The sequence below is a fragment of the Oncorhynchus mykiss genome, chromosome 8, assembly GCF_057628025.1.
Source record: "Oncorhynchus mykiss isolate SJ-2025 chromosome 8, ASM5762802v1, whole genome shotgun sequence".
In the NCBI taxonomy this organism is placed as follows: Eukaryota; Metazoa; Chordata; class Actinopteri; order Salmoniformes; family Salmonidae; genus Oncorhynchus; species Oncorhynchus mykiss.
In genome coordinates, this window is record NC_143029.1 from 33,208,449 (window position 1) to 33,222,932 (window position 14,484).

The 14,484-nt window shown below is 45.4% G+C and overlaps 1 long non-coding RNA gene across 1 annotated transcript in view; it reads left to right on the top strand.

The window, feature by feature from the left end:
- The window catches only part of LOC149981504 (uncharacterized), a 205,070-nt gene that overhangs the window by 64,135 nt on the left and 126,451 nt on the right, over positions 1 to 14,484 (top strand). The gene's annotated exons all lie outside the window — the stretch shown is intronic.

A 14,484-nucleotide genomic window follows, 5' to 3' on the forward strand; every position in this document is an offset into this window, starting at 1 on the left:
TTGCCATCCTCTTCTTCTATTTGAAATGCCGCAGTGCCCTCAGTTGGCAGTGCCACTCCACAGCCCCCGCCTGCTGTGCCAGGCTGACTTCGGAGCTGGAGAGGAGCCAAATCTGCACTATACCTCAGCCTCCACTGAGCCAGAGAGCTAGACAGACAGAGAGCCAGACAGATGCACTGCACACCAGCCCAGACTGGACATCCCTGGCGTCATGTGGTGGGCCAGGAGGAATCTGGAGGTGTGATTTGAAAATGCAATATATTGATAAAAGTACTGGTTCATGAAATAATATAGGCTCCTATATGGATACCAATGTGCACACACACACACACACACACACACACACACACACACACACACACACACACACACGAGCGCGCGCGCGCAAGAGAGAGACAGAGCACCAGGCTCTAAATCAATAGTGAGGTTTCAGCCAGGGCATGTAGATGTGGGCTGCGGGCTGGGTTGTCAAGGTGACACGAGGAGCTGGGAGCTCTGTGGGATGTGTGATGAATCGGTGGAGGATGAATGACCCTCTGATCCGCGGGTCGGTTGCTCTACTGCTCGGCTGTGGGTAGGCTCCACTGGGTATGCTCAGGCTATGCTAGCAAGCTAACCGCACGCTGCCAAAGGGAGGGACACCCATGCATTACAGGAGGGGCAAGAGGCCCCAGACTAGTCGTAAGGGATCCGACTGATACGAACACGCTGTACTTTGCGGACCTCAACAGAGATTTGACTGACATTACCGTGAATCATATAAAAGCATACGATCATGTATCCGCGATTGGTTCAAAACAAGTGCATACTCGCAACATCTTGTGCTGATTTTTGATCAAATGTGATGTACTATTACTGTACATCTTCAAACTGTTCCCCCCCCCCAAAAAAAAAATGGTCTACAGATGGTGCTCTCACGCCTTATGTGTTGGAGATAAAGACAGTAAGAGAGAAGAACACTGATGTGACTGACACTTCCGCAATGTGTTCATGCCATCTGCTCAGCTTGGCACCAGTGCTGGCACCCATGGGTTCTCTCTGATGATGAAACGCCTGTGCCATGTTGAGCAGGGTCTGGGGGGAGGCACTGTGGACCTCTCCAGGGGGCTACTTGCCAAGTTGGCATGACTGTGTGGCATGTGCCCATTAACACCCTATCACAGATTATTGTGAAATAGACACTAATTGCTTACTCGAAATTTGCGATAGGCACACACAATTTTGTTCATAAGGGTATACGTGTCTAGTACACGATTTTCATGTCCACCACATGATTTTATTCATTTTACATTTGTAGCCAGTAAAGTTAAACGTTTTCTTATTAAACTATTCCAATTTGTTGTGGCTAACGTTAGCTAGGCTAGGGATTAAGGTTAGGAGTTAAGTTTAGGGTTGGGGTTAAGGGTAGGGTTAGCTAGCATGCTAGGTAAGTAGTTGAAAAAAAAGTAGTAAGTAGCTGCAAAGCTGCTAACTAGCTAAAGTGCTAAAGTCGTCAATCCTGTGATTTAAACACAGGATGTTTCGGTTGCTAGACCTTTGCATTATGCGCCTAAACATCCTCCCAGAAAAACCTCCCTCCTATCGTTTCTGTTTTAAGCAACCTGCTGCCTTCATCTGTTATTGAAATGCACTGTATACAAAAATATTGGTTGTCACGAATTTCACCTAACCAATTTGTGTCTATTTCACAATAATTAGTGATAGTGGGTTGGTGCCCACAGGTAGAGGGGGTGGCTGTATGTGACTCATACTGCAGTACGACCATGAAGGTTTGGTGTGCCTCAAAAGCATTCCAGCAGTCTCACGGTCAATGGGCATAGGATGGAACACACACACGTGCACAAAGTAGTAGTGTGCACACACACACACACACACACACACACACACACACACACACAAAGAAGCGCATGCATATGCATAACCAAACACACAGTGTAGGCTGGGGAGGCATCTGAACAGATTTGAAACTTTAGTTACTCTCCCCTTCACCAGAACTGCTGCCTACACTCATGAAGGCTCATTTAAACCACTCTAAAAAATGCCCACTATTTACATCCTGTCCTTGACTCTCTATTCATGCATGGGACACAGTGGACAATTTATGTTCAGAATGGAAAACACTATGCTATTTGCAGGGATTTCAGAGCTGCGTTTCCTGCAGAAAGTGTTCATACTTCAACGAGAAAGAGATTCAGGCATGACAACAACAACAAAAAAACTTTGCTCTGACTCAACTCCCAATACAGGCAGTCAGACACACAGACTGACTGAAGCAAATCCTCCCAGATTACGTCTCCCCGCTGTGGTCTAGGTTGTGCGCGCCTCCACCGTCAGTGTACATGTGTGAGAGAAAAAGATAGAGAGAGAGAGGATCCAGGATCTAAGATCTAAAACACGCAACCATTTCAAAGAGACCGTAGGGGGCTTCTCCTTGATATCCGCCCAACAAACCCAAGGTAGAGTCTTCCTTCCTTCTCTCTCCCCTGCCTCCATATCCCACCACCTGCCTCCAGAGCCAGAGCCAGGCGGGCAGGGAGACAGGCGGGAAGGGAGACAGGCAGGCAGGTGGGCCCGCGCTGCATGGCGCACACTGGCTTGGCCTGGTGCCATCAGATTGGAATTTCTCAGGGACCTAATTAACTTGACAGCAGGCCCCTACTTTTCACTGATGAGCAACAGAGGAAGTCAAGCCTTGGTTGACTATGGTCTGTGTCTGGCTATGTCCTCAACCAACCAGTCCACATTATCCTTCTGTAGAGGTCTTATCATCGCAGCTCCAAAGGCACTAGGGAACGGCAATGGGATTGGAATTTGTACAGAGTTAAACCCTGTGGAATAGTGAAGGGAATTCTCCAGTCCAGACCGCTTGCTTGTCCACACACCTGCCACACTTCTGTGTTCCCCATGAAGTCCAACTCACTGTTTTAAACATGAATTTAATGTAATAGCCTAAATGGATTTAAATCCTCAAATCAAAGTAATTCAAGTATTCCTAAAACCTTATAGGGAAGCACTTTATAATAACACCTTGTAATAAAGCATCTATAATGGATTAGTAAATATTTTATTCATTTATACAACGGGTGGGTCAAATCCTGGATGCTTATTGGTTAAAACCGCATTTCAGACTGTGTCTGTTCCACAAGTTACCACTGTGAAATGCCTATTTACACTATTCCATCTCACTGCGCAATCCGCTGTCTCATCAGCCCAGCCAGGCAATTTATAAACTTGATCTCCACTCTAAAAAGCATCTAGGCATTATATTCCATTTCTTTTAGACTAGCAATTGGTTTTCAATAGCGGATATTTTTTTTAAACCTTGCTGTCTTTCTCTTATATTTTCAAAAATGTTCCGTATTGAAATTCGACCTCCAGCTGTCCCATAGTAATGAATGTGTCGGGAGTCAGGATGAGACAGGCAGGCAGGCAGCTTTTCTCAGCCAGACGAAATCATGAATCGGCATAATTGTTATGGATGTAATACAAAAGAAATGTCAATAGAAAACAGGAAAAACGAAGCAAAGTGCAGCTAGTTTGCTGTCTACCCAGCTTCAGTTTGAAGTTATTGTGTTAGCTGTATTGTTGGCTAGCTCCTCTGAACAACAGTGTCCTGGCGAGAGAGCACATTTTCTATGTCAGGTGAAACCATGCATCATTAGCACATTGTTATGGATGTATCCAAATAAATGTCACTAGAAAACATCTGAAACAAACGCAAATGCAGCTACTTTGTTGTTAATCTCGCTGCAATGTTTGACGTGACTGTAATTTAGCCGTAGTTGGCTAGCTAGCAAGCAAGGGATAAGAATGTTGCCAGCCAGTACGGCAATAGGGAATTTAGAACAAACGACTGGGTCACTTCCATAGATAAAGAACAAAAAGACTTAACGACTGGGTCGCGTCTCTGACAACAGAACCGAAAGAATGAACGACCAGCCGGCTTGGGTAGCAACCCTAGATTTCTGTCAGGATTATATCTTGTGGAAGGATGAAATAATATGAATAAATTCTTCAAAATACATTTTTTAATGAAAATATGTAAAACATTATTTGAATATGTTGGTAACCCCTTGTATAAATGTGATAATGCCCTCGAAGCCGATGTTTGGAGGATATATTGGCACGGTGTAAAGGTTTTCCTCCTCTTCGTCTGAAGAGGAGGTGTAGCAAGGATCGGACCAAGACGCGGCGTGGTAAGTGTCCATGATTGTTTATTTAAAAAACAAACTGAACACTATGAATACAAAAAACAATAAACGTGAACAAACCGAAACAGTAACGTGTGGCGACAAACACAGACATGGAAACAATCACCCACAAAACAACAGTGAAACCCAGGCTACCAAAGTATGATTCCCAATCAGAGACAACTAACGACACCTGCCTCTGATTGAGAACCATACTAGGCCGAACACAGAAAACCAACCTAGAAACACAAAACATAGAATGCCCACCCAACTCACATCCTGACCAACTAAAACAAACAAATAACACAAGAACTAGGGTCAGAACGTGACACACGGTTTACAACATCCGTGCCAATATATCCTCCAAACTCCAGCTTTGAGGGCATTTTCACTTAATTATTAATCATTACTCCCAAATTTGTAAATGTTATTAAGCAAGTTATCGTTAGTCACACATTTATAGAAAAAAAGTATGTAATAATGATTCATAAGATGTCAGCCTACTCCCACTCTCTCTCTCCAGCGCTTGACGTCGCCGGTCTACTAACCACCAGCCCTGGCAACCATTATTACGCACACCTGCTCCCCATCATTACACACACCTGGACTCCATTATCACCTTGATTACCTTCCCTTTATTTAGCACTCAGCAGCCTCAGTCATCAGGCAGTATTGGTTTGTTTTCATGTTCACTACGCATTCCGTTTGCATTCTGTTCATTTGCATTGCATCATTGTTATTAAACTCTCCTTCTGCACCTGCTTCCTGACTCCTTGCGTATACGTGACGTAAGATCCTTCATAAAAGGTTTAATATATTCCCTTACAAACCATTTACTAATCATAACTTAAGTATTTGTGTATGCACTAGGAAACAGGACTGCCTTAAATTAGTATTAAATGTACCTTTAATTTTCCCTTAAAACATATCAATTCCCCTTAAATTAAACAATTGGCCTCTTAAATTTCCCTTAATTTTAAAAGGCAAAAGGGGACCCATTAAACATAGCCTATTATATTTTTGCAAATGTGTATATATATATATATATATATATATATATAAAAATGAAAAATACCTAATTTACATAAGTATTCAGACCCTTTGCTATGAGACTCGAAATTGAGCTCAGGCGCATCTTGTACCATTGATTATTCTTAAGATGTTTCTACAACTTGATTGGACATGATTTGGAAAGGCACACACCTGTCTATATAAGGTCCCATAGTTGACTGTGTGTGTCAGATAAAAAAAAAACATGCTATGAGGTCGAAGGAATTGTCCGTAGAGCTCCAAGACAGGATTATGTCGAGGCACAGATCTGGGGAAGGGTACCAAAACATTTCTGCAGCATTGAAGGTTCCCAGGAACACAGTGGCCTCCATCATTCTTAAATGGAAGAAGTTTGGAACCACCAAATTCTTCCTCGAGCTGGGCGCCCGGCCAAATTGAGCAATCGGGAGAGAAGGGCCGTGGTCGGGACCAAGAATCTGATGGTCACTCTGTCAGCTCCTCTGTGGAGATGGGATAACCTTCCAGAAGGACAACCATCTCTGCAGCACTCCACCAATCAGGCCTTTATGGTAGAGTGGCCACGGAAGCCCCTCCTCAGTAAAAGGCACATACAATTACTCTCAGACCATGAGAAACAAAATTCTCTGGTCTGATGAAACCGAGATTGAACTCTTTGGCCCGAATGCCAAGCGTCAAGTCTGGAGGAAACCTGGCACCATTCCTACGGTGAAGCATGGTGGTGGCATCATGGTGGTGGTTTTTAAGCAGGAGGGACTGGGAGACTAGTCAGGATCGTGAGAAAGATAAATGGAGCAAAGTAAAGAGAGATCCTTGATGAAAACCTGCTCCAGAGCTGTGGTGGCTTTGGGACAAGTCTCTGAATGTTCTTGTGTGGCCCAGCCAGAGCCCGGACTTGAACCCGATCTAACATCTCTGGAGAAACCTGAAAATAGCTGTGCAGCGACGCTCCCCATCCAACCTGACAGATTTTGAGAGGATCTGCATAGAAGAATGGAATAAACTCTCCAAATACAGGTGTGCCAAGCTTGTAGCGTCCTACATACGATGACTCGAGGCTGTAAGTACTGAGTAGAGGGTCTGAATCCGTCTGAATACGTTTGTAAATGTGATATTTCATAGTAAAAAGTCTAAAAACCAATTTTTGCTTTGTCTTTATGGGGTATTGTGTGTAGACTGATGGGGGGGGGGGGGGGGGGGGGGGGGGGGACAATTTAATCCAATTAAAATAAGGCTGTAATGTAACAAAATGTGAAAAACGTCTAGGGGTCTGAACGCCGCCGCTACCGAATAAGTGTGGAGGAAACACTGGGTCTACTTTAGTAACCTGTAATTTCCTGTTCATTTCCATTTTGTTTCATACACTAAAGACAACTCCACAGAGCTGAGGCTAATTAATGTCACCCCAGACTTCTGGAGTACATCTGAAGTTTGGTACACAGACCTTTACCTACCCTATCTTAAGCGAGATATAGTATCGGACTGCCATACGTCAAGGACCAAATCAGCACATTTTATTAAAATAATTACATTTCATTATACATCTAACAGTTATAAAGCAATGTGAACAAGGCTACAAATTGTCATGCAACCACTGTATCTGTGTTGTGTCTGTTTTATATGAGGGCCAGTATCTGTGGTGGAAAGCACCTGTGTGCACCCTGAAGGAAGGGGAGAGGGAGTGGAAGAGAGAACTAGGAGCGGGGAAAGAGAGGAGAGAGAGTGGAGCAGAGGAGAGCAGAAGATAGGAGAGGGAGGGGGAAGAGAGGAGATGGAGGGAAAGACAAGAGAGAGGAGAGAGTGGAAGATGAGAGATAAAGTATTGAGAGAGGGGGGAGAGGAAAAGAGCAGAGAGGGGAGAAGAGAGAGGAAGAGGAAGGTGCAGATAGAGGAAAAAAGAGGAGAAGACAAGAGAGAGGGTGAGGTGCGAGAGAGAGAAGATACACTTGGAGCGAGCAATGGGGGGGGGGGGGGGGGGCAAAAGTATTTAAGCCCATTAGAGGAATGCGAAAAATAAATAAATATGGCTTTAATAATAAGGCTTTCACCTGCTATATAAATTCTGATGAATTCAATTTTGAGACAGTGTCTTTTCTTTTCTTAGAATCTAAAGGATAGAGTATCGCTGATGTGGTTTTAACTTCTTTAAAGTGAACTGAGTTTGGTGTTTCTCCAGGGTCATTCAAATATTTTAATTCAGACTTAATTCTTACTTTGGAAAACTTAAGCATGTGTACATACCCAATATCCTTGATTTTTATTTTTAATGTTTTCAATTTTGCATTTAAGGGAAATTAAGGTGAAATATACATGATTTGTAAGGAGTAAAACCCTGAAAACCCCTTACAACAGTCCTTAATCAGTTGGGCTGCAGATGTGCCTTCTTCACCACACTGTCTGTGTGGGTGGACCATTTCAGTTTGTCCGTGATGTGTATGCCGAGGAACTTAAAACTTTCCACCTTCTCCACTGCTGTCCTGTCGATGTGGATAGGGGTTGCTCCCTCTGCTGTTTCCTGAAGTCCACGATCATCTCCTTTGTTTTGTTGACGTTGAGTGAGAGGTTATTTTCCTGACACCACACTCCGAGCCCTCACCTCCTCCCTGTAGGCTGTCTCGTCGTTGTTGGTAATCAAGCCTACTACTGTTGTGTTGTCTGCAAACTTGATGATTGAGTTGAAGGCGTGCATGGCCACGCAGTCATGGGTGAACAGGGAGCACAGGAGGGGGCTGAGAACGCACCCTTGTGGGGCCCCAGTGTTGAGGATCAGCGACGTGGAGATGTTGTTTCCTACCTTCACCACCTGGCCTGTCAGGAAGTCCAGGACACAATTGCACAGGGCGGGGTTGAGACCCAGGGCCTAATGCTTAATGATGAGCTTGGAGGGTACTATGGTGTGGAATGCTGAGCTAGTCAATGAACAACATTCTTACATAGGTATTCCTATTGTCCAGATGGGGTAGGGCAGTGTGCAGTGTGATTGTGATTGCATCGTCTGTCGACCTATTGGGGTGGTAAGCAAATGGAAGTAGGTCTAGTGTGACAGGTAAAGTGGAGGTGATATGATCCTTGACTAGTCTCTCAAAGCACTTCATGATGACAGAAGTGAGTGCTACAGGGCGATAGTCATTTAGTTCAGTTACCTTAGCTTTCTTGGGAACAGGAACAGTGGTGGCCATCTTGAAGCATGTGGGGATAGCAGACTGGGATAGGGAGAGATTGAATATGTCCGTAAACACACCAGTCTGCTGGTCTGCGCATGCTCCGAGGACGCGGCTAGGGATGCCGTCGGGGCCGGCTGCCTTGCGAGGGTTAACGTGTTTAAATGTCTTACTCACATCGGCCACAGAGAAGGAGAGCCCACAGTCCTTGGTAGCGGGCCGCGTCGGTAGCACTGTATTATTCTCAAAGCGGGCAAAGAAGGTGCTTAGTTTGTCTAGAAGCAACACGTCGGTGTCTGTGACATGGCTGGTTTTCCTTTTGTAATCCGTGATTGTATGTAGACCCTGCCACATACATCTCGTGTCTGAGCCGTTGAATTGCGACTCCACTTCGTCTCTATACCGACATTTTGCCTGTTTGATTGCCTTGAGGATGGTAAGACTACACTGTTAGTATTCAACCATATTCCCAGTCACCTTTCCATGGTTAAATGTTCGTGCTTTCAGTTTTGCGCGAATTCCGCCGCCTATCCATGGTTTCTGGTTAGGGTAGGTTTGAATAGTCACAGTGGTTACAACATCTCCTATACACTTCCTTATAAACTCACTCACCGAATCAGTGTATACGTCGATATTATCAGGTGGATGGATGATATCGGCAAAGGAGAAATGCTCACTAACAGGGATTTAATCAAATTTGTGCACAAAATGTGAGAGAAACACACTTTTCGTGCCTATGGAAAAATTCTGGAATCGTTTATTTCAGCTCATGAAACATGGGACCAATCTTTCTTATGTCTCTCAGATATAAGACAGACACTTCCTTTAGATTTTATCTGTTGCTCCATATAGTTAATATGTTACTTAAAGTGTGTGTAAGGGACAATTTTCTTTTTCATCATCAAAAAAAAGAAAAAATTATACTTAAAATTCAAAAATCAATATCAAAATCATCCTTGGAATGACCTTAAAACACTTCCATATTGCTTAGTAACCCCCCCCCCCCCCCTCCCCTCTTTCTGTCTGGACGTGCTGTATTGCTGCTAAACCTTATGTGTGTGATGTCTGACCAACATTTTAACACCCCAGATTGAGACCGAACGTGTGTGCGCGGGAAGGGTGTGTGTGAGAGAAAGAGACGGAGGGAAGCCGCTCACTGAATCCCAATAACATCTAATAGAAATGGGTGTTGCGTGTCACAGACTGGATTATCAGGCAGGGGGACCTATGGAGCAACTCCCATGTCTGTCTAACGCTACAGTGAATACAGGAGAGGTGAGTACTGTTGCAGCCAATAATATGACTAAAAGCCTTCTCCTCTCCTCCTGACCTCTCCTATCAACAACCCCTTCATCTCTCCAGTCTCTACCCCATATGACCCCACCCTCTCCTATGACCTACTGTCTCCTCACCCTCCTCAAACACTCCCTCTTGCACAAGTCTCTTCTCACCTCTGCTTGTCTTTTCTCTTTGTGTCACTCTTCCTGCTCCTCTTATTCTATCCTGTCTGTTCTTTTCTCATGTACTTCCTCACAGGTTTTTCCTAGCGTCGCTCCGATTTCTTCTCACTTCTTCTTGTCCCTCCTCTCTCTCTTTCAGTGCCTCACTCATTTCCCTGGGTCTCTCACATCTTTCCCTCAGTCTGTCTTCTCCATCTCCTCTGCTCCTTCCTGTCACACCCCCCCCCCCCCCCCCCCTAACACAGTTCTTCTCAGTTGGGTTCCTGCACCCCACAGTTTCTTCCCTGAATTCACCTCTCATTACGATGAAATATGTGCTCTAGGTGCTGCACAGGGAAAGCCTGGGGCGTGAGGGTAACCTAGGTTCAAAAGCTGATAGCAGCAATTAAATCTCTTTCTTTAGCCTCCGTGAGAGAAGCATTACGAAGATTTTTCTGACTTACTCAACGCAATGTTTTCACAGCAACAAATCGTTTTTGGGTTGTGTTTTCTTTCTGGTGCTGAGAAGAATAAACACTGCCATGAGATATGGAGGGGAAAGTACTAGGATTATGGACCCGGGCTTGTCCTACAATCATTTTGATGCTCTGCTGGTCTGGCTAAGCTTGTCGACGTCAGCTTTGTGTAGAAGTGCAGTACAGAAATATTGAATCATTATGTTCTGAGAATGCAGCTTTTTGTTTTGCTATTTTGAGCTACATTGCCCCTTCTAATGACAATTCCGAGGCACTGGATGTACCGAGAGCTGGGTGACAGCCCTGTCCTCCTCCTCCTGTCACCCCCCCCCCCCCCCCCCCCCCCCCCCCACACACACACACAAACACGGCCAGAGAAAGAGAGAGCTAGAGGAGCTCCCATCTGCGTAATGACATCTCACGCTTGGTTAGGGATCTGCAGGATAATTAGAGCCCTGGCGGGTGATGGATGGCACTGCAGCGGCGCGCTGCACGGCCCGCCTGACCTTGGCATCATTATGGGACGGCAGGGCCGACTGGACCGGCTCGAGCACAGGCGAGCAAGCAGCTGCTGACTTTAATGGGACCATTTGTCCCCCCCCCCCCATCCTCTCTTTCTGTGTCTTTTTTCTCCTTCTCGCTCTTTTTATTACCCTGGACGGCTGATACTCCCCGTTTTGTTCTCTGGAAGGAGTGCTGAAAGCTGCAGGACCATGCTGAAGGGTACAGTGTAGGAGGAGAGGGGGGCTGGCAGACATACCCTCAGCTGGTCCACAGATAGATGGCTCTTCCCAGACATGACAAAGTCATTACATGCCAGACAGGCGCACAGATCATTGTCATTAGTGCCCTACTGTTGCACTTGATGTATGTTCTCCTGAGTACATATTATCAACACACCTACTATAACTGCAACAGGCTCTGTACGATAATATTCTATAAATAATGTGGTTTATATAGCATTCTCAAAGAGAAAGACAAGACTGGTACAAACACAGTTCCATTGACACAGTTGCATGCTGGCAGGACAACATATTTCCAAGGCAACATGAAGGTTGCATTTGATAGTCACATAACATATCATACTGCTATCTTTCTCTCTGACTCAACATAAGAAACCAACAAAAGGAAAATAATAAGCTGAACCCACGCAGTCTTTGTAATTTTATGTTTTAAATCATCACTGCATGTCTAATCAGTGTGTGTGCTTATTTCATTTTTTTTTTTTAGCATTTATTTCCCTGAACTTCATTTGGCCCTTGAATTGCTCAGTCTGATTGTGTGGGCGTTATGAAACACATTTAAAGATATTTACATGCACCGCCGTGATTGGCTGATAGGGGGTGTGCTTTAGACCATCCTTAGCCAGATGAACAGACATTGGTCTATTATAAACAGATCACATTGTGACATCATGATGTGGGACACAAGTTTCATACCACCTGAAGTGACTGAATATCCAGGCATTTGTTTCAAACAGCTCTTATACAGAAAGGGCATCATTTTTCACAATGTCAGTGTTATTTCCACACGGAGATCGAAATATCAAAAAAGGAAAATCACATAACTGCCCTGTCCCTTTAATATAAAGAAATGTTATTGGGACCCTGAAGTCAATGTACACATTCTGCACAAAGCACTGATCCCTATGATCTAATGTTTCAGTAACCTTGCCAGTCCAACTGCCTCAGACCTGAACATTACAAAGAAACCCTTGTTCACAATGTGTCCTCTATCTGTGATGAAAGTAATTACTACAATTTTGAACAATTCTAGACCAAACTTTGCTGCCTTGCTATGCTAGACTGTGTCCAGGTAAAACTCAGTCGTAATACTCTCATAATAGTTATTTCTTACTGCGGCGTGTCTGTGTAGATGTTTTTATACAAGCCAGCAGGGGACAGTACAACTTCAAGGCCGTTCTCTTTCCACAGGCACAAACTGGAGCTTTTCATCCCAAGCAGCCTGTGGAGAAGAGAGACTTAAAAATGTCTCTATGCTGGCACAAGCTAATGCCTTGTTCTCAGACTCCTCATCAAGCTATGGGTTGAACAGCGGGACTAAGACACAGACTGACAGTTTACCAGTGTGGAGTTTTCCTAGCTCGAGTGGAGAAAACTCTGCCTCTCAGCTAGACAATAGAGCTAACGTGCTTATAGAATTCAAAATTCATGACCACAGTATTCAGTCTCCAAATATTGTCTCGACGAGGACCCACAAACGCTGGTTTAGGGGGGGACATTTTATCAACTGAACCCTGTTACTTTTTATGGATCTTGTGTAATTAGATGGTAGAAAGTGAAGACTTGCTGTAATTGATCGATACGTCTAATCTACAGAGAGTAAGAAACTGGGCTAAACCACCTGTCTGCTATTCTCAGATGGACACAAAACCCCATCTGATACCTGCAATTTTCGACAAGCTACAGGATGAGTTAGGAGAGTGTTCCTCTTCCTGAGCAGGTGTGTTCCGAGGAGGGAGGGGGGGGTCTGGAGGCAGCCTTGAGAGGAGGAGCTGCAGAGTACCGCAGTGCCAGCCTCTCACCTTGTCAAGCACCCTCTTGGGTATGGCTCACATGCAGACAGCAGGCTGGCGCTGCCCTCCCCCCTCTGCCAGCGGTGCATGTCTCTGGGAGTGAGCTGTCAGGCTCTGAGGTGACCACACTGGGCCTGGCTACTGCCTACAGTAACCCAGCCTCACAGGGTCTACTCCAGGGGCACCATGCCAAGACAGGGCCTGGATGCCTGTCTGCCAGTCGTGCCCGACACTTACCAGAGAGGGGAGGAGGATGAGGCGAGAGGAAGACGTGTGGGAGGAGGAGGGGATGGAGGTAAGAAGGGGAGGAGGAGAGGAGTAGGTTGCTGAGGGACGGTGGGAGAGAGAGAGACAGCATGAGAGGCCGGGAGACAGAAACAGAGAGACGGTGGGAGAGACTGAATGCCGGTAAAGAGAGGGACAGAGAGATACTAATGAGGCTGATGAAGTAACCTCCCGTGGCACAGTGGGTAGCGAGATTCATCTGCTCATACTTTTCAATGACTTTAGCTTCCAAGTTTCTTTGCATGTGCACATTCTCTTCTTCTCACTTTTCCTTTCTTCTCTTGCTTATGAAGAGTCTCTCTCAACATTGTTCACCTCCTATTCCCTTCATGTCGGCCCCTTATTTCCCCACCTCCAATTAATGTCCTATGACGACAGCAGGTTGAAAGGCATTAGCTCACCCTGTTGAGATGATAAAAACGAACTTGTTGTTCGACTACCTCTCGATTCGCGGAAACCAAACAATACTGAGTGAGTACTGCTGACAGAATGTCTTTCCTTTCACTGCGAAATCAAACGGTCACATTAGTTCTAAGGCAGGAGTTAGTTAGGCTGATCCAGACAGCTGTCATGGAAACAGATGTCAGTTCTGTTCCGAGGTGCCGCTTTGCTCCACAGAGGCGGCTGCCACGATGTTTGATTGTGACTCCCTCTGCCTTCCACAAAGAGTGGCTTCCCTTGATGTTTCCCACCGTCACACACACACAATTGCTGGATTCGTTAGGAGAGAATCATTCTCCATACATCTTCTAATGCACATGACAAGAGTCAGCTGCCAGCAGTCTCTGAACTGCGTCGGCACCAGATGTGCGGTAACGACTAGGGCTCAGGACTCAAGTCTACTACTCCTCCCCTGCATCTCACATGGATGAATAGCGTTAGATACTTATCCTCAAGCCACACACAGAGAACTCAATATTATACCAAAAACAAGAACAGATTCAAATGGATGATCTGTATAACCACAGGGCTTTGCAATATCCTTCACTGTGGCAGTCAACACCCTGATAGAACACCATCTTGAAATCTAGATTTTACTGTGAGTTACTCATGCAGACAACACCCAGCGCTCTTAACAGTAACCAACGCAGAAGTCTCTTCGGTCAACCGCCGTGACTGACCTGCCCTGAGCTTGGCAAGCGAAACGAAACAACTAGGCGACAAGAGCTAGTTAGCCACAAGAGCCAAATAGAAGAGGCGGTGTCAAACAGATGAATACCTGAGCAGCATATTTGCTGATGGAGCAAATGTGTTGAGACGAAGCCCTAACGAGCTTCAGTCTGATGTGGTGAAGTGCCGTGACCCCCTCTCCACCCCGTCTCGCATCGACCTCCGACTGCAGCATCTCCCAACACCCAGCCCCAGGCA